This window comes from Notamacropus eugenii, chromosome 2, assembly GCF_028372415.1.
Source record: "Notamacropus eugenii isolate mMacEug1 chromosome 2, mMacEug1.pri_v2, whole genome shotgun sequence".
In the NCBI taxonomy this organism is placed as follows: Eukaryota; Metazoa; Chordata; class Mammalia; order Diprotodontia; family Macropodidae; genus Notamacropus; species Notamacropus eugenii.
In genome coordinates, this window is record NC_092873.1 from 429,502,908 (window position 1) to 429,527,519 (window position 24,612).

General features: G+C 40.2%; 1 long non-coding RNA gene across 1 annotated transcript in view; it reads left to right on the plus strand.

The window, feature by feature from the left end:
* LOC140529352 (uncharacterized) overlaps positions 1–24,612 on the plus strand; it is a 191,137-nt gene that overhangs the window by 126,784 nt on the left and 39,741 nt on the right. The window lies entirely within an intron of this gene.

A 24,612-nucleotide genomic window follows, 5' to 3' on the forward strand; every position in this document is an offset into this window, starting at 1 on the left:
TTTAATTTTATTTTTAAGATTTTATGTATTTATTTTTAGTTTACAACATTCAGTTCCATAAGCTTTTAAGTTTTAAATTTTCTCTCCTTCCTTCTTCTCCCCCTCCCTGAGATGCCATGCATTCTGATGTAGGCTCTGCATATATACATTCATATTAAACATATTTTCATATTAGTCATATTGTAAAGAAGAATTGGAATGAACCATGAGAAAGAAGAAACAAAACCAAAAAAGAGAGAGAGCAAAAAGTATGTTTCACTCTGCATTCAGACTCTGTAGTTCATAGCACTTTCCATCATGAGCCTTTTGGAGTTGTCTTAGAACCTTGCATTGTGGAGAAGAACCAAATCTATTAAAGTTAGTCATGGTACAAAGTGGCTGTAACTGTGTACAGTGTTCTCCTGGTTCTGTTCTTCTCACTTAGCATCAGTTCATATAAGTCTTTCCAGGTTTTTCTGAAGTCTGCCTCTAGAAAAATATGTTTTAAAGCATAAAATAAAACACCTAGGATTACAGGGGAAACCAATTATATTGAAAAACTTATCAAAGAATGTTTATAAGTTCCTGGACTCCAAGCTAAGTACATTTGTTTGGGACTATTAATGTTGTAATTCCCTTAGCATATGACATAATGCTCAGTGTCCTGTGATTTCTTTGGTCTAGGGAATATTCCGTGAGGAAACTCAGTTTAGTCATATAGCATTGGCCAGGAGCTCTGAGGGATGTAAGTCACTTATCCAGGGTCATACCGCCAGCAGGTGTCAGAGGCAAGATTTAAGCTCAGGTATACCTGACTCTGAAGTCGATTCTCCATCCACCATGCCAAACAGGGCTATAGCTTGAGCCTAGGTTGGTGCCTTGCATTCCATAAACCCTTTGTACATTTTTAATGAGTTGATTGATACACATCATTTAAGGGTTGGGAAGAACCATAGAATTCATGGAGTCCAATCTCCTCATTTTAAATAGGGAATCAGAGACCTAGTGAAATTAGGTGCTTTGTCTAAGGTCACACAGGTGGTGGAACTAGTATCTCAACCCAGGTCCTCTGACTCCAAATCCAGAGCTCTTCTCAATATACTACACTGCTGAAATAGAAAAAATGAGGTGCAAAATGGTATTCTCTGGTCTAGACGAAATGGCACTTTAGTTCAGAGATCCTGAGATTCTGAGTGATTGATGGTAAATTTGCTTTATTGTCTTGTTGGTAACTAGTTGGTACAGTGGAGAGAGCACTGGACAAGAAGACTCATCTTCATGAGTTCAAATCTGGCCTCAGACATGTACTAGCTGTGTGACCCTGGATAAGTCATTTAACCCTGCTTGCCTCAGTTTCCCCATTGGTCAAATGAGCTGAAGAAGGAAAAGACAAAGCACTCTGGTATTTTTGCCAAGAAAAGCCCAAAGGGGATCTTGAAGAGTAGAATGGGACTGAAATGACTTAACAACAACAACAAATGATGATTATAAGAGTGATAGAATGACATAGTAAAGAGAGAGATGGCCTAGGAACAAGGAAGAGCTGGACTCAAATCCTGTCTCTGAAATGGCTTGACTGTGTGCCTCTGGGAGCGTCACTCACCCTCGCAACATTCTAGGCAATTTGCTAAGACTGTAAGTTGTAGAGGAGACTCTGACCCTCTTAGTAGAGGGAGTTTCCTCCCTATATCAATGAAACTATAGGCCCAGGCTCTATCCTGCCCTATCCTTATTCATAGGGTAATTGTAGGTAATATTTCTTATGCTCTGGAAGCTTTGGGAAACAGTGAAGCCAACCAGGGCTATACCCAGCAGAGTGTCTTCTCTCCCCTTCCTTCACCTCATATGCTCTCTGGAGCAATTCAAGATGTGATTTTGCTAAATCCCATCTCCACTGGCCAGTTGTGCATGGGGTAATGAGGGCTGCAGAGAATGAAGCGTGACCAAGGTAAATTGTCCTTGTGGGATTTTATCCTCCTTCATCCCTGAGCAAACTCACCTGGCTAACCTCTCCAGACGGCAAGAGTGGAAGAGTTTCCCAGTAGTACCATGGGGACCTATCCCTGATTCTCTCTGGGGCTCTGAGAGCCATTTCCCATCTGGTGGTTGGGCCCAGCCAGCATACAATGACACAAAAGGAGAAACAAGGCAGGAAGCTGGAATATCCATCCCTGGCTCTGGCCCTGTCCTGTAGGGTGTGACAAACTGAAGGAGATGGCTACAACTAGGACACCCAACTCCCGTCCCATTCCCCTTCTTGCTAGTGACTGACTTGTACCTAAAGCTCAGCTTTTCAGAGGCCTCTTCAGCCTTCCCAGTTAACAGTTCTGAAATGGCTCAGCTCTGCAGTGACCACCTGGATTCCTTCAGGACTCTTCACGTTGGCAGTCCTGTGGGCTGGCAAGCTTCAAAAGGCCAGGCTCTTCTGTGACTAACTCGAACGTGTAATCTGCCTAAACCTTGACTAATTCATTCCTTGCATTATTAAACACAGATTAAATATAGATGGATATTTAAATGTAATGTGTTATTTTCCTAAATCTAGCTTTGCTTGATATTCCTTTGACTTACGTCTTTTCATCGCTCGTAATTGTCTCTAGGATCATAAGTTAGAGGCAGGAAAGAACTGGAGCCTCCCCAGCAACAAAAGGCTTTGCCATCACATTTGCATTTGCTAAAGAGGAGCAGCAGCGACTCTGATGATGCAGGCCTGAAAATTATTTCATAGAATCTTCAAAAGGGTAATGTTAGTTTTTCTCCAAGTTGTAGCCTGCTCTTTAGTACAGGAGCAAATGTTCAGACAAGCAGACCTCTCCCGCTGACAGGCTTGACTTCTCATCGGGGAAGTCTGCTAGCTGTTGCATGCAGGGGCATAGGAGATCCAGGGGCAGCGGGTGGGTGCCTGTACAAAGTCTCCAACAGCTTTGCAAATGATCACTCATCCTGGGTAGGTGCTGGATGAGTAGGAATGAATGCTGAACGCCTCAAGTGCTGGTAGTCACAGAAGGTTGCAAAGGAGCCATGTTACAAAGGATGGCTTGGTGGATGCTGCTACCCACAGTGTAAATGTGTAGGAATGATGTTTGCGTGAGCTGTATGTGTAGTTTGGGGAACTACATACAAAGAGTGATCATATGGTTATTTTTCAAATAATTGGTTGACACCTCAGTTCAAGGAACTGAAGGAGACATGAAGAAGACCAATTAAAGAAGCCTGTCAGGAAGAGAAACAAGGCATAGACTCTTAATTTCTCTGTTTTTTTTCTTAATTACCTCATACACATACAGAGAGGTATGATTTAAAAAAAAATAAACAAGCATTGGCTTTAGAGTAAGAGGACTTTGGTTTAAATCCTGCTTCTGACATGTGTTTAGCCATATGACTTTGGGTAAGTTAGCCTACCTAGGCCTCAGTTTCCTTATGTGTAAAATGAGGTGGCAGGTAGATTAGATACGTTCTGAGGTCCCTTTTAGCTTTAGATCTATGATCCTCTAAGCTATGAGACTCAAGTAGTTAAACATGTAAAATGATGGGATTAGACTAATTGATATCTAAAGGTCCTTCCATCTTTGATCTTCTAGTTCAGGGGTCCAAAACCCGTGGCCAGTGACCCATGTAGCTCATTGACTATTTTCACATGGTCCAGAGCTAAGAATGTGTTTAAAATTTTAAAATAAAATTTATTGTATTTAAAGATGAAAATCATTCATAACTTGCATGGATTTGACCCTCAGGCTATAGTTTTCCAACTCCTGATGAAGTGTTTTTGAGTAAATTGTTTCAGTTGTCCAGCTGAAATTGTCTAACTCATGGTGACTCCATTTGGGCTTTTCTTGGCAAAGATATTGAAGTTGTTTGCCATACTTTCCTCCAGTTCATTTTACATATAAGGAAGCTGAAGCAAACAGAGTTAAGTGACTTGCTGAAGATTAAACGCATAGTAAGTGTCTGAGGCCAGATTTGAACTTAGGAAGATAAGTCTACCTGACTCCAGGCCTGCTATTCTGTTCACTGCACCATTTAGCTCCCCATTTTGAAGTGTGTGGTTCATCGACTTCTGAGATCCCCATGTTGTATTAGAAAAAACATTGGAGTTTGAAGGTCTAAGCTTGATTCACAGACGTACTACTCATTAGTTGGGTGACCTTGGCCAAGTCACTTCATTTCCTCTGAGTTTTAGTTTCCTTGTCTATGAAATGAAGGCAATAATACCCCCATCTGTCTCAAAGGAGTGCTACTGGGGTTAAATTAGATAAATTACACATCATATAAATATCAGCTACTATTATTATCATAACCCATTCTTTATCTGACCATTCACTATGCCTTTAGTCTTATTCTTCCAGACAGTTCATTTCTGGGAGTCTGCCCATTGTGGTCATCTGGATCTCTTCACATAGCTGGAATATCAGTGGAATATGTCAGCTATTCACTGGTTATTCTTAATTTCTGTTTAATTATCTGCCCATCTTTTTTTTTGCAGTCATGAATTTCCCTGGTCACATCCTTTTACTCTACTTCTATTCTTTAATTCCTCATTTAAAATATACCCCATTCTACTCATGTCCACCATGCTTCATCTCATCAAAGTATCTTCTAAATGGTAAAGGAATAAAGGTCTGAGAATGCAATCAGAAATTACCATTAGCTGTTTCCCCAATCTACCTAATTATACGCCCACCTTTACTTCCCACCCCTAAAATGCCCTTCCCTTTGATCTCTATTTGATGTAAATTAACTTATTGCCCATTCATGTCTCAGTTCTGTTGCTCATCAGGGAGGTTACGCCGCCAGGACACCCCATGTAGTTCATTTTCAGTGCTAGGTTTCTGTAGCAAGGATTCTTTCTGTACAGTTCTCTTTACACAGTGTCCTACACATTTAGATGGGCAGCTAGGTGGCTCAGTGCATAGCTGGACCTGGAATCAGGAAAACCTGAATTCAAATCAGGACTCAGATATTTACTAGCTGTGTGACCCTGGGCAAGTCACTTAACCCTGTTTGCTTCAATTTCCTCATTTGTAAAATGATCTGGAGAAGAAAATAGCAAACCACTTCAGAATCTTTGCCAAGAAAATCCCAAATGGTGCCATGAAAGTGAAACAACTGAACAACAACATACCCTTAAATGCTTAATACTTTTTTGATAAGAATATCTGGTGATGGAAAGCTAAGAAGGGGAAACCTGGGTGTCAGACATCTTTCCTTCCCTTAGTGGACCTCAAATAAACTATGTTTCCCACATATTACCTTAGTTTTCCAGTATGCAAGGTCATTAGATGGATACTTCCTGCTCCTTCCTACTTTAAAGGAATATGAGATCAGAAATAGCACTGTTAATTTTACTGACAACAAACATTTGGGTCTAGATAGTTCCTTTTCTATAAATGGCCATGAAAAGCTAATAACTGATCTCATTGTGGTATGTATTTGGCCCTGGTCCTCAAAATGTCTATCAGGGAAATGTAGACTTTAGTGGGTACTGACTACCAAGCTAGAAAGCCTTGGAGGATGAATGCCATGACAGATTAGGTCTAAAAGGTTGGCTACATGGAGGCAATTTCTTTGGCCATGGTGAACTAGGGAGCCCCGTGAAATTATGCTTTCAGGTTTTTAATAGAGATTGTCTTTACAACAGTCCCAAGATATACAGGTATTATCATCGCCATTTTATAACAGAGAAAACTTAGACTCAGTCATTCATTTATCTTAATACAACTAGCAGTTCTTGGAGCTAGGATTCAAATACAGGCCTGTAGAGCTCAAGTTCAGTATTCTTTCTATTATTTTGTTCCATTTAGTTGTTTTTCAGTCATGTCTGACCCTTTGTGACCCCATTTCAGTTTTGTTGGCAAAGATACCGGAATTGTTTGCCATTTCATTTCCCAACAAATTTTACAGATGAGGAAACTGAGGCAAACAAAGTTAAATGACTTTCCCAGGGTCACACAGCTAATTGGAAGCCAGATTGAACTCGGGACAATGAGTCTTCCTGATCTTAGACTTGGTTCTTCATCTATTGCATCAACCAGCTATCTTTCCATTATACTGACACTTTAAGTGGCTTAGGGAAAGAGTAGCAAATCAAGCAAGAAAGCATTTATTAAATGTCTACTATATATGTATATATATGTATGTATATGTGTGTATAGGTATGTATTGTATGTATGTCTATGTATATGTATATGTATGGTACCAAGAGAAACCACTAGCCATCAATTTATTGATTACTGGCTTACTTAATTAATAAATTGATTCTTAATTACCTAGAAACTTCATCTTTCAGGTTTGTCACTGATTTCAATACATTCATTCATTTCAATAATGTATATCTGTGTGTTCATATACACATGTGTGATTGTATATATACATATGTGCACACATATACACATGGAGGTATATATAAAACTCATGTAGCATCTAGGGAGATTAGGACAGGCTTCATGTAGATGTAGTCTTTATTCTAGGCATTCTCTGGGGAACCTTCATCATAGTCATGGGAGACAGCCAGGACAGAGCTATGGAGCAGAGAGAGACAAAGTAAAACGTGGGAACAAGCCTGAAGACTATCCAGCACAGCTGGAATCTAGACCATGTATGTAGACAGGAGTAATGTGTATGAAGACTGGAAAGGAAGGAAGGGGGCAGGTTTCAGAGAACTTTAAATGCTAAGCAGAGGCTTTATAGTTAATCCCAGAGGCAACAGAGACCCACTGGGATTTATTGAGTTGGTGGGAATGGGGGTGATGGTGACCTAATCAGACCTACAAGTTAGGATAATCCTCTTTGGCAGACCCATCAAAGATGAATTAGAGAGGGGAGAAACTTAAGGGGAGACGCTTAAGGCAGGGAGAACAATTTGAAAGTTATTGAAGGAAGGCTGAGAAGAGGTGATAAAGGTCTAGATGAGGGTGGTGGCAATGAACGTGGAGAGAAACTGGCATGTGAAATGTATTATGGAAATAGAAAAGATGAGATCTGGCAACTGACTGAATATACAGTGAAAGTGGAGTCAAGGATGACTCAAGGGTTGTGAACTTGAGTGATCAGATGGATGGTTTTTCCCTTAGCAATCAGAAATTTAGAAGAGTTTTGTGGGAAGGGTTTTTTTAGATAAGATGATTAGTTCTGTTTTGGACATGTTGAGTTTGAGATGTCTTCAATTTATCATGCTCAGTAAACATTTGGTGATGAGGAACTGGAGAGAGATTATGGAAGGCTATCAGAGTCATCTGTATAAACAGCTAGGTTCCAATTAGTGCAAATAATGAAGCCCATGAAACTGCTATATGTATTCAAATTCTCACTATTTGAAATTATAATTATGTAATATGTGGTAAATGGTTCCAACCCAAAGGGAATACACAGTGCAAATTTGAATAATGTGACTACTTCAGGGAATTCACTCGAATTCTGATCCAGCTATAGATAAGCATTGAATCCATGGAGGCTGATGAGGTGACCAAATGAAAAAGTATAGAGAAAAAAGAGAAGAGGGCATAGGCCTGAGTCTTGGGGTAGACTCACAGTTAAGTATAAAAGCCCCTTATTAAATATTTCAAATTTGGTTGCCATGATTATGCCCCTGTTTATGCATTGTGCTTGTGATTTCATTGGTATAGGGAAGAAAACACCCTCTGTCACTGCAGACTGACACCTGCTCAGTAATTTGTGGTCTCCAAGTGGGCACTCAAAGGTTTGGTAGCATGCCCTGCGTTGCAAAGTCAATCTATGTCAGACCTAGGATTTGAATTCAGGTCTTACTGATTCATGCTTCTCTATCCACTGTGCCAGACTACCCTTACAAAGCCCTACATAATGATATACTCTGTTCACCATAACAAAGCACTTTTCTAACTATGCAACAGAAATCCTACAATGCTGATAATCTTGTCCCATAACAACAGAATGGTACCAGGGTTGTTTCATATTTTCCTAGACCTTAATGTGCCTGGCATTATAGCGAATGGAAGAAGTGTATTAAGTACAATCTACCCTCAAGGAGCACATAGTTTTATTTGGGAAGGGAGCTGTATACACAGGTAGAATGTATAAATAACAATATACAATCTCCCAATAAAAAAAAAAATGTTCGGTGCCCAAAGGAGGATCATCGATGGGGTGGAGGGTGGGAAGTGCTCAAGCAGTGGGGGTTATATAAATCCTTGGGATTGTGCAAGGGATTAGACTCTAAACATTAGAGGGTGGGTAGAATCTGGACAGGTCCAAAGAAGGGGAGAGGGCATCATAGACAGGAAGAACAGTCTAAGAAAAGAGGGGAAGTGGAACTATCTTCAGGAAAATGTGAGGGTGCAAGTTTGGCTGGGAGGAAGGGTAGATATTGTCCATCTGAGATCATGACAATGCATATCCCCCAATAATGTCCTACGTGGGTCTTTCCTCTTGGGTGACCTAGAGGCCATCAAATGGCTGGCCCCATAGCGGGCAAGGCAAACTGGATCAATGGACAAGGCAGAACTTGTTTTTTGCCTGTCTCTGCCGCTGTTGCTTTTGAACTGCTGATTTATCCAGTAAGCAAGCTGACAGCTTTGTATGACAAGATGCATGCCAGGAGGTGGAGTGTGGGGGAAGAAGGAAGCTGCCAGATGTTGGGTGGGAGGCAGGGAACCCGGCTTGTGGAGGATGGCTCTTGGTAGAGCGGGCAGCATATTAACTGGACCAATGGAACATCCTTGAAAAGAAACAGGACTGAATGTGATATTTATAGGATGGAATCATTTATTAAGTCTACTTCTCAATTAGGAAGCATTCTAAGAGCTCTCCAGTATTGGGAGCTTCGAATAGCCCTTTAAAATAGCCCTTTGCTTTATTTATTCTCCAGTGAATTTCATTCATTCCATCATCACAGAGAACTCCTCTCATGGCTTTGAGTGGAAGGAGGATCTTTCCTGCTGCCTCTTTCTAAACAACCACTCCCCTCCCTTAACTTTACCCAGAGCCTTACCCAGGAGTAATTGTCATTACCCCTTGGAGACTCATTGATTTAAATGTGAAAGGGACCTTAGAGACCTTTTGATTTAACCTACTCATTTAACACTTTGATTCTTCATCTAATATCATTCATTCCGCCATCAAGGTGCTGAGGTTTAGAACTCTGCTCATGGCTCTGAGAGTACTTGCTGCTGACTTCTCTTAGTCGCCTCTCTTCTCTATACCCGTTTTATTGAAGTAGCTTCCATCTTCCTCCTAGGCCCATAGATTTAAAGGAGGAAGGGATCTCAGAGGCATTCTTGTCCAAACCATTCATTTAACAGATTAGGAAACTGAGAACAGGGAGGTAAAGTAACTTGACCAAGGTCACTCAGGTAGTAAATCTCAGAGCTCTCCTCTGAAGCCAAGTCCGTTGATTCTGGAACTGGTGGTCTTTTTTGTTGTTTGTTTTGTTTTAGTTCATTTGTTTTGCCCCACCACATTATGATGTTTCCCTTGAAAGAGCTCAATTATTCTCCAAGAAAGGGGGTTTTGATCATGTGAGAGACAGGAGGGGCAGCAGTCAGAGGACAGCGGCTGCCTCTTAGTGTTTCTCTCCTGAAGGCGCTTCTGCCCAAAGGTGGCCACAATCCAGTAAAGCAGGGAGTTAAAATTAGTTGGAGGATGGAATTTTTGCGTGCAGCAGTACAGACTTGTTTTAGCCACAGGAATGAACACAAGACAAGACTTGTTCCCTTAGCTATTGTCTGGAACTCTTTCCCCTCCAGCCACTGGCAGCTGGAGATTTTAATGTGACATTTTTCTACTTATTATGATCACAACTTCTCTTCAGAGTCTGCTCTCTTTCTACCTCTCTCCCCATCCCCCTTTCCTCCAATACTTCCTCAACTAAGAACTGTCTACTTATTGGGCAGGGAAAAGACATGAGGGTTTTGTTTATTTGTATTTTAAAGACTATCTTTCTCCTTCTCAGGATCAGCATAGTATAAAGGCTAGAACTGGCCTTGAAGACAGGTAGGCCAAAGGTCAAGTCCCTTCTCTGAAACATACTGACAGTGTCACATTTCAGTGTCCAGGGGAATTCTTTATGATTATAAGTTACAGAAGGTGCCGACCTGCATAGGTAGTGAGAGTTTCCTTCTCTGGGTATTCCCCATCATAGCAATGAAATAACAGATTATTCCCTTTTCCCTGTTTCCCAATGCCAGGAACATTTCCCCTTGCCTCTATGGCACCACTCAAAGAGCAAGAGATTAAATGTTCTACCATTTCAGTAGAATGTAAGCTCTTTCAGGGCAGGGATGTTGAAATTTTTTGCTTTTGTTTCTGTTTATATTTGCTCAGTTCCTGCTCTTGGTAAGAGTTTAATAAATAGCTGATGACTTAGATTGAATTCCAGTGATATTTGAGCAACACTACCAAGTGAGACCCTAAAGTTCCAAAGCTCATCAACAGAGGGGATACCTAGTCGCATTTTCTCTCAATTCATTGCTGCTACCAGGCCCCAAGCACCAAATGCTTCCCCAGTCATAGAATATAGAAATGTGATAAGCCCTATCTTATTGACTTTACTTCATGCCAATAAACCTGTGTGGCTTCCTCTAGGCTCTCTACACCCCTCACCCCCTCCCAACTACCAGCTCCTGAGATCTCAGAAATGTTCCTTCTTGAAGTTGATTGACAGATTGGAGTGGGGGAAGGGAGGAAACCAATTATTTCAGCGATCATCTCTCCAGATTGCCTTGATGTCGGGCCCCACTGCTTCCTGCCTTGTTTGTGAGGCCTCCCTACTTTTGATAATGATGAATGTCAGCACAAAAATTCACAGTACTGCAGTGTACTCTTGAGGACAGAGAAGGCACCGGATGAAGCCCTTACTGTTATTCCAAAGTAAAAGCATTCATAAAGGCAATAAACATGTATGTTTTAAAATTTTGTTCTAAAGCAGCATTAGAGGGAACGAAACTGATTTTCCAAAAGAGTACCCTCTTTGATGAGGTGTAATAAGGTTAAACCAAAAACTAAACTTGTGTTTCAGATAAGACACCTTTATTCTAATTACAATCATAATGATCCAATGTGTTTGCGATTTAATTATTTGGAATTAGAATTTTAAAAAGACAACCTGTAATTAACTTCAAACTTATCTTGAAGTGTAAATCTAATAATTAAACACTTTCAGATTTCATTTCATTCACTGGGTAATTAAATTGAAAAAAAAATTCACACTTTTTTTCTCATCTAGTAAGAAAATTGTGTCTGGATACTCCAGCCCTAAAGTTATCAATGAATCTCAGCAAAGGGGTCTAGAAATCGTTGTATGACTGAAAAGAAATAACTTAGCATGATGATAATTTATTTTACTTCATATTTTTCTTATCTTTATGGCTGGAGCATGGTGGGAGAGGGGAAATTGCTGTTCTTCAGTCATTTCAGTTGTGTCTGACTCTTCATGACCCCATTTGGGGTTTTCTTGGCAAATATATTAGAGTGATTTGCCATTTCCCTCTCCAGCTTATTTGACAGATGAAGAAACTGAGGCAAGCAAGGTTAAGTGACTTGCTCAGGGTCACACAGCTAGTAAGTATAGAGTGATTTGAACTCAGAACTTCCTGACTCCAGTCCCTCCCTCCTACTCCCCCCCTTCCCAAGGACTATCCACTGTGCTACCTGACTACCTAACTGGAAGAGGGGGAGAGTAGAACTGAGAGTTGAGTGGAGATCAGAGCTCTTCTTTTCAGGACAATGCCTTCCAGAGTCCAAACTTCTCCTTTATAGTCAGCTTGTAAGTTTTGTAAAAAAAAAAAAAAAAAAAAAAAAAAAAAGAGTATGCCATGCAACACTGATGAAAGCTGGCTCTGTTCTGTGATTTGGTTTTGGCTAAATAAAAAAGATATGGCCCATATGTGGTTCCCTTCTGGAAGTGAGGGTGGGGAAGCGATAGATGGTTGCCATATCCATGGGAGTGGATTTTTTGGATTGTATCAGGAAGCAAATTTAGCTTCCTTCCAGGGGGCCCTCCAGTGTCCTCAAGCAGCTCCTGACAGGTTCCCTTGCCCAGCAGTAATGTACTCTTCCCCATAGATTTAGAGTTAGGAAAAATCTTACAGACCATAGTGTCCAACTCCTATTTTACAAATAGGAAACTGAACACACAAAGGTTAAGTAATTTGCTCCACATCACACTGCTAAGTAAGTATGTGAGGCTGTATTTGAATGCAGGTCTTTCTGATTTCAAGTCATTCTCTATCCACTCACTGCACTATGTTCCCAAGTCAGGCTTAGCAGCCCAGACTGGGAAAGAAAAGCCAGGTTAGGGGATGGGGGTTGGTTGGTTGTTGTCCTTCATTCTCCAAGAAGACCAAAATGACATCACCATGATAAGGTAAAATTTCGGTGTGTCTCTCTGTGGCTGATCAGACCAATATAAGCTCAGAATGCTCTACCACAGGTTGGGCACAGATAGTCCATATGAGTATTTGGGGTGGATACTCCAAATTTGTGCATCCTATGTTTACTTTGTGCTGTCTCAATTCTGCTTTTCTCATAGAGCACAACACCTTTTCTTATGTGGGCATGCCATGCTAAGCAGTCCTGTGCCAGTGTCTTCCACGTGGCACAGTCAAATCCAAAGTTCTTGAGAGAAACGTTGAGAGTGTCCTTGTATTGCTTCTTCTGACCACTACATGATTACCTATCCCATGTGAGTTCTCCATAAAATAGTCTTTTTGGTAAGCATACATTTTGCATTTGAACAGTGTGGCCAGCCCATCGGAGTTGCATTCTCTGAAGCATAGTTTGAATGCTCAGTTCAGCTCGAGCAAGGACTTTAGTGTCTGGCAACTTATCCTGCCAGGTGATCTTCAGAAGCTTTCTAAGATAGTTCAAATTGAAGCGATTCAGTAGGATGTGTTCAGAGAGGACCAGTACCTTTGGTGTGATGGCTGCCTAGCCCTTTTTTGGGGCTCTTTCCACCTTTGGTATCCACCTGTTTCACCCAACTCTCACCTGTGGTTCCAAGAAGCTGCAGTATGTGCAGTGGCCACACCCTGGTAAACCGTTTCCATAGATGGGCCAAACCAGATTGAGAATAAACCAAGGGTTCTCAAACCCACTGGTGAGTTAGGGGGTGTCTACCCCCAAGCATGTGGGGTATGGGAGAGGAGAACCTCAGAACCATAGAATGGTGTTAGAGTCTGCAGGAACTTTAAAAATCATCCAGGCCTGCTTTTAAAAAAAAATTTTAAACAGATAATTAAACAGAGGCCCAGAGAGATGACTGGAGACAAGATGACAAGATTAGTAAATGGTAGGGTTAGGACTGGAATCCAGGGTTCTGACTCCTAGTCTGGCAGATAGCAGGCTCATCTCAGTTCAGTTCTGGGTACTATGTTTTAAAAAGGGGTTTGTCTTATTGTGGAGACTGTTTGATATAGTATAAAGGTCTCTGGCTTTGGAGTCAGAGAAACTGGGTTTTCCACTCTAATTCAGCTCTGTGTAACCTTGGGAAAGTCACTTAACCTGTGTCTCATTTATTCATATTTTAAATGATCCTTTTGGGTTGATGACCTCTAAAGTCTATTCTGGGTCCAAATTTATGATCTGATAATTGTGGTGGAATTTATCCGGAAAAAGGTGATCAGGATAGAGAAGACCTGTAACTAAGGTATACAACTGATGGTGAAATTAGGCACTGTATTTATAGCCTGAGGGATAGCATACTTAGGAGAAACATGATCACTGCCTCAAATATTTGAAGGGTTGTCATGGGGAAGGATTAGATTTGTTTTTCTTGGCCCAAGGACTGAACTAAAAGTGATGGGTGAAAGTTTCAGAGAGGCAGATTTTAGATTTCTGTAAAAAAAAAACCTTTCTAATAGTGAAACCTGTTCACATGTGGGTTGGGCTACTTTCAATAGTTTCTCATAACTGAGCAGAAGCTGGGTGACCATTTGTTAGAGATATTGTCGAGGGGAATCAAAAGTCAGGTTCAAGTTGGATCAGATAGCCTCTGAGGTCTCTTCCAACTCTGATTCTGTTTTTTCTCCATTTTTCTTATTGAAGCATAGGTATAATAAATCTATTACCCTTTACTCCTGAGCCCAACAGTCCTGTCAACTTGACTACCCAGTCCTAGCACTCCTACCTCCCAGCACATATGTGGAGGGACCTAGGACAAAATTCTTCATGTAGGCAGAATATGATGATTGGAGAGAAGAAATGGGTAAGAGGGCAGAACTGGAAGAGGAGACCGTCATAAATGTTGAAGCTTAAAAGGTACTGGACACAGTCCTCCACCCAAGTAAACTATTTGTCAGGGTATCTGAAATTTCAATATTTGAGATGTATAAGGGCTTTTAGTCTTTAGGAATCCTTGTCAAAATGTAAATATTCCTAAGAGTCGACAGCCCAAGACCTTATGAACTAATACCCAATCTAGTATAGGGTTTCTTAAACTGGAGCACAGTTTAAGAAGTGCTGAAGGGATCAAAAGTGGAAAAAGTTTAAGAAGCCCTGATCTAGGAGAATAAGTATAGATGATCAATAGATATCTAAATCATGAAAAGAGAGACACAGAAGAGGCACCTGGGTTGTAGGGAAACCAGGAGAGAAAAGTGTGGGAAAATCCTCAGGCTGAGTTTGACCTTCTGCACAGCTTTGCCTGGGGTATGGACAAGTATGTTGGAAGGAAACGTCTCTGTGGGGCAGTAGGACTGGAGCCTCCCTTGTCTGGGTCTCCCTGACACATTAGGACTAAATCTAGGGGGAACATAGCAAGGGCAGAATTCTCACATGGAACCTGTCTAGTGATCTACAAGAGGAAAAGAAGCCTAGTATTCTCACTTGCATTTGTAACTTTGCACATGTGAATCTCAAATCCATCAAAATGACACTAAGGAAGATGTGTTTGTATATCAGCCTACTCTCCCTTCTATACTTGAGTCCCTAACTCAGTTAATATGCCAGGCACTTAATAAATACTTAATTGATTTATTGATTGACAGCTATTGTGAAAGAATTGTGGTGATAGGGAGGATACAAGTTAAAAGCATGGTCCCTGACCTCAAGAAGTTTTTATGCAGACTAACATACAGGAAAGGGTGATGAACCACAGATGACCATGAGAACTTGGAGGAGACATTGGCAAAGACTGGAGCAAGAGGAAAACAGCAACAAACATTTAGGAAGCACTGGCATATGCTTATGTACCATGGAGAGCTACAAGGAGAAGGTGGCACTTGATTCGGACCATATTAAGAGTTTTCAGGATGCATCTAGGGAGAGAAATGGGTAGGACATTTCAGATGAAACACCATAAAGGCATCCTTGGAGACAAGAGAAGGTATGGCATGTTCAGGAGATAGTAAAGAGACTGACCTGACTAAAACAGAGGAGATATGTTCAGCTCAATTCAATTTAGTGTTCCCTGCCTACCTAGAGTGTGTGATGGTGACCTGAGGTTACCTTCCACTACAAGGTATTGATTCTGTATGGACATAGTTCTTTGCATGTTGCCTCTCCCATTAGAATGTAAACTTCTTAAGGGAAGCCTTTCTTTGTATCCCTAGTACTTAGCAACATGCCAAAACTGCTTATTGACTGATAATCTAAGCATGGGCAACATGGTATGGATAGACAAAAATTAATCTAAATTAATCTAAATATACACAGAGCCCTGAAAATTGGGTCTTTTTTGGAAAAAAATTTTACAGTTAAAAATAATTCCTATTCTGCTTAGGAAACAAAGAATACTTAGATTCCAGAACTTCAAGAGATTTTTTTTGGGGGGGGGTTAGCTGAAGAGTAGGCTAACATATATGGGTCATCCTCATTTGCCTCCTTCCTCTTCTCTTTTGTATCACCCCCCCCCCCCATCAGTTACAGAGCTTGGAGATCTTGTTATTGCTCTCTTAGATCTACAATTTTATCTTCACTCTCCATTCACTGTTCCATTTTTTTCAGCATTAATCTTCATGTAACTATATTTGTCCCTAGGGTCATTTATCTATAAGGGAGAAATAGAATCAGAGTTAGTAGGACAAAGTACCCATTCTTCTGGGAGTGAGGATTCTTCATTGTCCACTTCCACTATCCATTCCAGTCTTTTGAGGTTTCATACAAGCTAGGGGAAAGTACAGTGAGTCATATCCATATAGTATTTTGATAAATGCCAAGAGATAAGCCAATATAAATGATAATGATGATGATGATAACAAATGATAGGGACTTGATCTGCTATATCATTAATATAGGGAACTCCCAGTTAAGGATATTTCCTTTACCAATGTAGGTCAGCATCTTTACTGAAATTCATGGTTTTAAAGAACTACCTAAGACACTTGATGACCATTGAGGTAAAACTTTTAAATAAAGTATTAGCAAAGAGGTTAAAACAACATAACACAAAGATTACACTCTATGACTCAGTTGGATTCATATCAGGAATACAATATTGGCTTGCTTCTGTTGTCATTGGTCATTTGTTCTTGAAGAGGGCCAATGATATCATGAGGATGATGTCTTGACTTTTTGAGTAATTGGATTGAAGTGAGGCAGAGGTGCACAGAGTCGTCAGTCTCACTATCTCCTCCAGAGTCACTTAAGTACAGTGTAAGACAGAAGTCAAGACAACTTGTGAGAGAAATAAAAACTTCATAATAGATTTTTTAAAAAAATGATTAAATCAAGAGATGAAGATAAGTTGTGGTATATGAATGTGATGGAGAATTATTGTGCTGTAAGAAATGAGACAATAGATGATTTCAAAGAGATATGGAAAATACATGAACTGATGCAGAGTGAAGTGAGCAGAACCAGAAAAGCAATTTGTATTTTCACATCAATATTATAAAAATAAAATTTGGAAGACTTCTATATACTAATGAAGGATGAAATGAGCAGAACCAGGAAAAAATTTATATAATAGCACTGCAAAGGCAAATAACTTCAAAATCTATAAGAATTGTGACCCATATGATGGCTACCATGATTCCAGGGTACTGATCATAAAGTATGCTATTCATCTCCTAATAGAAAAATGATGGATTAGAGGTATAGAGTGAGACATTTTTCTATCCTATCAATTAGGAATGAAAAAAAAAACCAACCTTCTGTCAATTAGAAAAATTAAAATAGAGAGGTGGTGTGTGTGTGTGTGTGTGTGTGTGTGTGTGTGTGTGCTACAGATTCAGAATTTTGTGTATGATTTCAGAAAAGGTCACTGTATTGTTAGTTTTACTTAATTATTTTATTTTATTGTGAGATATATCTCATAGACTGTGATGGTGGGGGAAATCTATAAATGTTTGTAATGTAAAAACAAAACACATCATTAAACCCTAAAAAAAGGTTTAAATGTCTTGCCTAGGGTTATAGTATTTAAAAAGTATTAAAGGAAGGATTTGAGTTCAGGTCTTCCTGGCTTTGAGGACTGCTGTCTTTGTATCTGTCCATGATACTATGCTAATATAAGCTTACATGTCTATAGCATTTTAATGCTTAAAAGCACTTTCCTTACAAAAAACCCTGTAAGGAATACAAATGTTATCCTCATTTTACAGATTAGGAAGGTGAGATTCATAGTGCTATGATAAACATGTGAGTTGGGACTTGAACTCAGGCCCTCTGACTGTAAATACAGTGGTCCCCTGGTTCTAACTCCAATCTGGTAGGGGAGAAGATAGAAACATAGGAAACTATGGTCCCAAACAGAGTAAGGTAAGTGCATTACATAAAGAAAAATGCAGGGTTAAGGAAGTACCAAGGACAGAGAGGTCTCTTTTGGCTTAAGGGCTCACGGGAAAGGAGTGTGGAAGACGTAACATTTTAGCAGGGATTTGAATAACAGGTAGCACTCCCTTAGACAGAGATGGAAGGAAAGAATGTCTCAGGCTTTAGGAATAGTGTTAATAAAGCTACGGAGGAGGAAAAATGGGAGGTAGAATCAGGGAATAGTAGAACTGGAAAGAATCTTCAAGGTCATTTAGTCTAACTCCCTCTTTTTATAATTGAAGAAACTGAGGCCCAGGCAGGTGAAATGACTTGACTGAAGGGAACATGTAGCAGATGCTGGATTTGGACTCAGGTCATATAGCTCCATATCCAGGTCTTTTCCCACATTGCCTCCCCTAATGAGTAGGGGTAGCATGAGGCAAATCTGAAAAAAACAGGTTAAGGTGAGGTTATAGGTTCCTTAAGGCCAAGCTGAAAAATAGGGATTTTATCTGTTGTACAGTTGGCTATCATTAGAGACGGAGACATGATCACATCTGCATGTTATGAAATTCATCTAAGAAGCAGTGTGTAGGATGTATTGGAAGTCTTACTCTCTTCCAACTCTAGAGGCAGAGACTAGCACAGAAGAGGCTATTGTAATGGGGTAAGACGGCCTGAGTTACAGTGGTGGCAGTGGGAGTGGGAAGGTGGGGTAGAATTTGGGAGATGTTATGAAAATAAGATTGACAAGACTTGGCAACTGGTTGGTTTTGGGGGTTGAGGAGGTGGTTGGAGTTGAAGAAGACAAAGTTTTTTTATTTAACTAGGCTAAGGCAATATCTTTAATGACAATGGGACAGTTCAGGGAAGGAACAGGTTGTGGAAAAAAGATGATGAGTTTGTCTTGGGGCATGTTAAGACTGAGATGCCAGCAGGACATCTAGGCAGAGATATGCAGTAGTCAGCTAGCTGGAATGGTTGATCTGAAAAACAGGGGAGAGGGGTCAAGGTTAGAGATTAAAATTAGGGGGATGTCCACAAGAAATGTTTGAAGTCAGAGAGTAAAACTGGGAAGACAGTTCAGGACAAAATGGAAATGATAATTATAGAAAGGATATAGAAGCACAATACAGGGAAGGAAAGAAGGTGGGAAGATGAAAGGAGAAATAAAAATGTACAATATCATAGAAACCAAGGAATTAGAAATTATCCAAAAGATGGGGGTGCTATAGAGTGCATGAAAACTTTGAGGTAATAGTGTGAAATAAGGTTGGATAGATAGCATGGGGTTAGATCATGGAGGATCTTGAAAGTCAAGAATAGGAGTTTCAACTTGTCCCTAAAAATAGAGAGCCATTGTCGGTTTTGAGTGAGAAATTGATGTGATAGAAAATTGGATTAAAATAGCTTAGTCTGGCAAGGATGTGCATAGATGAGGAGAAGGAGGAAGACGAGGAAGAGAAATCTGGTATTTATGAAGACCATTTGGGGAGTAATCCAAAAATGAACTAATTAAGGACTGCCAGGTGCTAACAGTAGAAGTGAAGAAGGGATGGTTATAGGAGATAGTTCAAAGGATGTAATGATTAACTAACTTTAATCTTAGTGCCTTCTTTCTGAGATTACCCCCAATTTATCTTGGATAGATCTTGTTTATACAAAGTTGTTTGCATGTTTTCTTCCCCATCAGACTTTGAATTCCTTGAGTTTTTCTCTTCCTGTTTTCCGTAGTGCTTAGCACAGTATCAACACATAGTAGACAATAAATGTTTACTGATGTAACTTGACTTGACTATTTGTATATGGAGAATGTAAAGGACAAGAGAAAACTCTTATCTTGAACATCAGAACTAAATGAATTATAGGAGTTGGAAGGCAACTTAAAGATCATCGTGCTTCTATTTTGCTGATGAGAAAACAGGCTCAGAATAGTTAAGAAACTTTCATTGAATAGTAGATATAAGATTCAAACCTAGACATTCTGCCTTAAAAATTTAGTACTTTTTCTTTTTTTATTATCTCCATTTAAAAAAAATTATTTTAGTTTTCAACATTCACTTCCATAAGTTTTAAATTTTCCCTCCCTCCTTCCCATTTCCTTTCCCCAAGGTGACATGCAATCTGATAGAGGCTCTACATATACATTCTTATGAAACATATTTTTACATTAGTCATGTTGTATAGAAGAACTATAATGAATGAGAAGAATCATGAGAATGAAAAAAACAAAACAAAACAAAAAAAGAAAATAGTCTGCTTCACTCTGCATTCAGATTCCATAGTTCTTTCTCTGGATGTGGATGACATTTTCCATCACAAGTCCTTTGGAATTGCTTTAGGTCTTTGCATTGCTGAGAAGGGGCTAGGACTTTTTCTAAGATAACCACATGGACTTCCCAATTGCAAATGTAGTAATATGAGGAATCTCCTTTCTGAAAGTGTAGATTAGTTTTATGTATCTGGGCTAAAAGGCAGGAAAGAATAAAATGATGACTGTATCTATGGCTGGAATTCTATGAAAGATTAGGCTTCTCATGACCCAATAACCAAGGCACATTGCCTTTTCTCAGTTCTCATGATCCTTGATCTCTCTGCCACATTTGATACTCTTGATCAAGCTCTCCTCCTTGGTTTTGATACTCCTCCATGAGCACTTATTAAAAAATTTAAATGACTACCTGTTGTCCCCTGAGTAATGTCTAATCTCTTTAGGTCTAGTATTCTAGTTCTTCCAGAGTCTGGTTGATCCTAATAATCTGTCTTTATCGTTCACTTCCTAGTTCATATAGAGTTGCTATGGGACTTAGGAAAAATGTAGTGTAAACACTTCATTTTACAAGTAAGGAAACCGAGGACCAACCTACACAAAGTTACATAGGTAGTAAAAAGCTGAGTCACAATTCAAACCCTAATCCTTTGATTCTCACTTCAGAATTCTTTTCACTGCCCAACATTAACCCGTCATTTCCTGTTACTCGTATATCTTTGGATGATGTGGGAACCATCAACTGTTCCTTCTGTTGAGATGGGGGATCACCAGACCTTGTTTTCTATCCTGGTTCTATGCCTTGAAGATTCTTGGTACTGTCATTTGACCTTCTGATGTAACTTAAGGACCTCTGGGCTTTGCCATCAGTCTTTCTATTATACCTTTAGAATCTGAAGGTCTTTCCATTTGCCATGTAGCTGAACTTAGGTATTGAATGAACTCCTTGAGATCTTGATTTTTCTATTTGTAGTCCCATCATTTAACATAGTACTTGGCATATAGTAAGCACTTAATGGATACTTTTCATCTATCCATCCATCCATCCATCCATCCATCCATCCATCCATCCATTCCTAGTATTCACCTGAGGAGGAGAAAGTGAGGCTGGTGACCTGCACAGCCCTCCCTCACTCAAAACAAAGTCAAGTACAAGCCATGTCATGATTTCTCTGATGTCATGGTCTTCAAAAACAAAGGACGAACACAACAACCACAACCTATTCACCTGAGCTACCTGAATGGGAACCCAGCTAGCTGGGTAACCCAGCTCATCCTCTCCCTTCTGTCTCCCTCTCCTCTTCCTTTGGGGTTTACTGGTTGGATGTCTTTCCTTCCTTCCTTCCTTCCTTCCTTCCTTCCTTCCTTCCTTCCTTCCTTCCTTCCTTCCTTCCTTCTTTCCTTCCTTCCTTCCTTCCTGTTCCCAAAACCTTAAACCTAGTGCACTCTGAAGCCCATAGGTTGAACAACAATAGGTCCCTGCCCAAACTCCACTTGATGGCTGGCTTAGAGTGATTATTAATAATGACAATTTCTCTTTCTCTCCCAGTTTTTAGTTGTCTTTTCTTTTCTTTTGCTCATTAAAAGAGCCATTCCCTGACTACTTCTTAAACAGGCCTATTCACTCAATGGGCATTACTTTCTTCAAAATGAGTACGTGAAAAGACCTAGCCTTAAAAGACCAAGGTCTCCCATTGCATCCTGGGCCATCTCCAGTCATTCTGATGCATATGTGGTCACTGGATCCAGATGGCTCAGGAGGAGAAAGTGAGGCTGGTGACCTTGCTCAGCCCTCCCTCACTCAAAACAAAGTCAAGTGCAAGTCAATGTCATCATTTCTCTTATGGCATGGTCTTCTTTGAAAACAAAGGACGAACACAACAACCACAACTATTCACCTGACATAAACCCAATGTTCCAACAAATTAAAACTCTAAATATACCGTTTTGTCTTCCCACCTTTATGGCTCTATGTAATTCTGTCTTCCTGGGATGCTCTTCCTTCATTTTCCTATTTCTGCTAAGTCTACCTGCAGATGACTCTCAAATGTACACATCCATCCCTAATCTCCCTTCTGACCTTCTAGTCCCCCATCATCATCTGCCTGCTGGACAGATGACCCACAGATATCTCAAACTCAACATAACCAAAACTGAACTAATTATATTGTCCCCCAAACCAAACCCTCTTCCAGACTTCCCTTTTTCTTTCAAGGGCACCATGGTCCTGTCAATTTCCCAGGCTCAAAAATTCACAAAACATTCTTCTGTCAAATCCTATCTTTTACCTTCATAACATCATCTCTCTACCCAACTCCTTCTCTCTACTTTCATGGTTTCCACCCAAGTTTACAACCTTATCACACTTCACCTGGACCATTGAAGTGGCCTCCTGCCTCACAGCTCTTTCCTCTATAACCCATCATCTACACATACAGTGACCAGAATAATTTTCCTAAAGTGCTGATCTGACCATGCCACTCTCCTATTCATTCAGTGCCAGTGAATCCCTATGGCTTCCAGGATAAAACATAAATTTTTCTGTTTGGCATTTAAAATGCTTAACAACCTATCTCCAACCTATCTTTCCAGCCTCAGGATCTATTTTTCCCCTTACCATACTCTATGGCCTAGCCATACTGGCCTTCTTATAGTTCCTCACACAAAACACTTCATCTCCATGTCTTTGCACTGGAGACCCCATGCCTGAAATGTACTCCCTTGTCACCCCTACTCCTTGGCATCTTTTGTTTCCTTCAAGACTTAGCTCAAGCCCTACTTTTCTGGTTCTCTAAGCCCATAATGTTCTCCTTCCCTTCCCTTATTTATGTACATGTTGTTTCCCTGAATAGAATGTAGGTTTTTTGAGGGTTTCTTTTCATTCCCCTTACGTAGCACAGCACATAGTGCGATGTAGGTGTCTAAAAATGCCTGCTAGTTGATTGATTGACTTCTCAAAATCCTACTCATCCATCAAGGTCTAGAATTCTACTTTATTATGAAATCTTCCCTGAATCCTTCCCTTCTATTCCCCTCACACACAGAGAACTTCAAATTATCTCTCTGTCTCCTTAATTCTTAATAGGAGAAGTTGTGGAGTTTCCCATTCTAAACAGTCATCACAAAGTTTATGAATAATAATAAACTAAAGCCCAGAATCTAAGTCCAGTGGGAATCACCACTAGCTACGTCTACTACCTCCCCTCACTCTGCCTTCCTTCAAAAAATAACTTGGATTTACTTTGTCTATATTTTTATGTAATGTTTTGTGCTGCTTCCTCTATAGAATAAAAGCCCCACTGAAGGCATGGACTCTTTCATTTTCGGTCTTGTATACCCAAATCCTAACACATTGTTTGGCACATGGGTAGGAGCTTGCTGCATGCTTGCTGATTGACTGCTGGCTGTGGAGCCAGGAGGACCTAAGCTCAAATCTCAACTCAGGTACTTACTGTCTGTGTAACCTTGGACAAATCACCTAACCTTTGCATGCTTCAGTTTTCCTCATATATGGGAGTAATATTAGCACTTGCCTTCTAGGGTGGTCGTGATGGTCAAAATGAGATATTATTTGAAAATGGCTTGCAAACCTTAAAGCAAGATGTCAAGTGCTAATGATGATGATGGCAATGACAATGATGATGACAATGATGGTGATGATATTTAGAGATGGGCTACCCATCCAGTCAAACAAATGGCTCTTCTGGGCTTAATGACATCCTATATTTGGATCCTTCTTGTAACAAATATCACATTCTGCCTAGTATTATGATCTTTTGTATTCCCAGGAAAGAGGTAAGTTGATAGAGCACAGGCTTTGGAGGTAGAAAGACCTTGATTCTTAAACCACAGGTTCAACCATGTTACTACCCTACTCAATAAACTCCAATGACTCCCTGTGAAATACAAAATCATCTGTTTGACTTTCAAAACCCTCAATAACCTAACTCTTTCTCCCACCTTTCAGGTCTTTTTATACCTTATAACTCCCCTTCTCCCCTCCTGCATACTCTGGAATCCAGAGACACTGGCCTCCTCGCTATTCCATAAAGATGTTCTATATCCTGACTCTGGGCACTTTTACTGGCTATCCCCATGCTCTTTCCATCTCCTGAAGCAGAGAGAGCTGTGGGCTCCCCAAGGACCCTTTAAATCCCAACTGAAATCCTACCTTCTACAGGAAACCTTTTCCAATCCCTCTAAATTCCTGTTCTTTTCATCTGTTAAGGATTTCCTATTTATCCTGAACATAGCTTGTTTATTCACATTTGTTAGCTTGCTGTTTCTCCCAGGGAAGGACTATCTTTTGCCTTTCTTTGTATCCCTTGTGCTTAGTCCAATGCCTGGCTCCTAGTAGGCACTTAATAAATGTTTATTGGCTCACAAAATGATTCACATTCCACCTCCACTATAATCTGTGTAGTTTGGTTTAATTTTCATGTCCCTAAGTGTTTCAAAGGCTTATCTGTGAAGTTATAAACTGTCTTTGTTTTCTGTGTCGGTTCTTCTCCCCAGGTTCACTGACCATAGCACCTAATACCTAGTAGAAACCCAGTAACACTTGATAAATGAGACCCCAAATTTCTGGCTTCTTATAGATTGGTAAGACAAGGTAGATGACACACTTATCCCCTTACTTTACTGGAATGGAGGCCATTTTGGGTCCAAGGCTTAGACCCCAAAGATGATTGTGCTCTGCT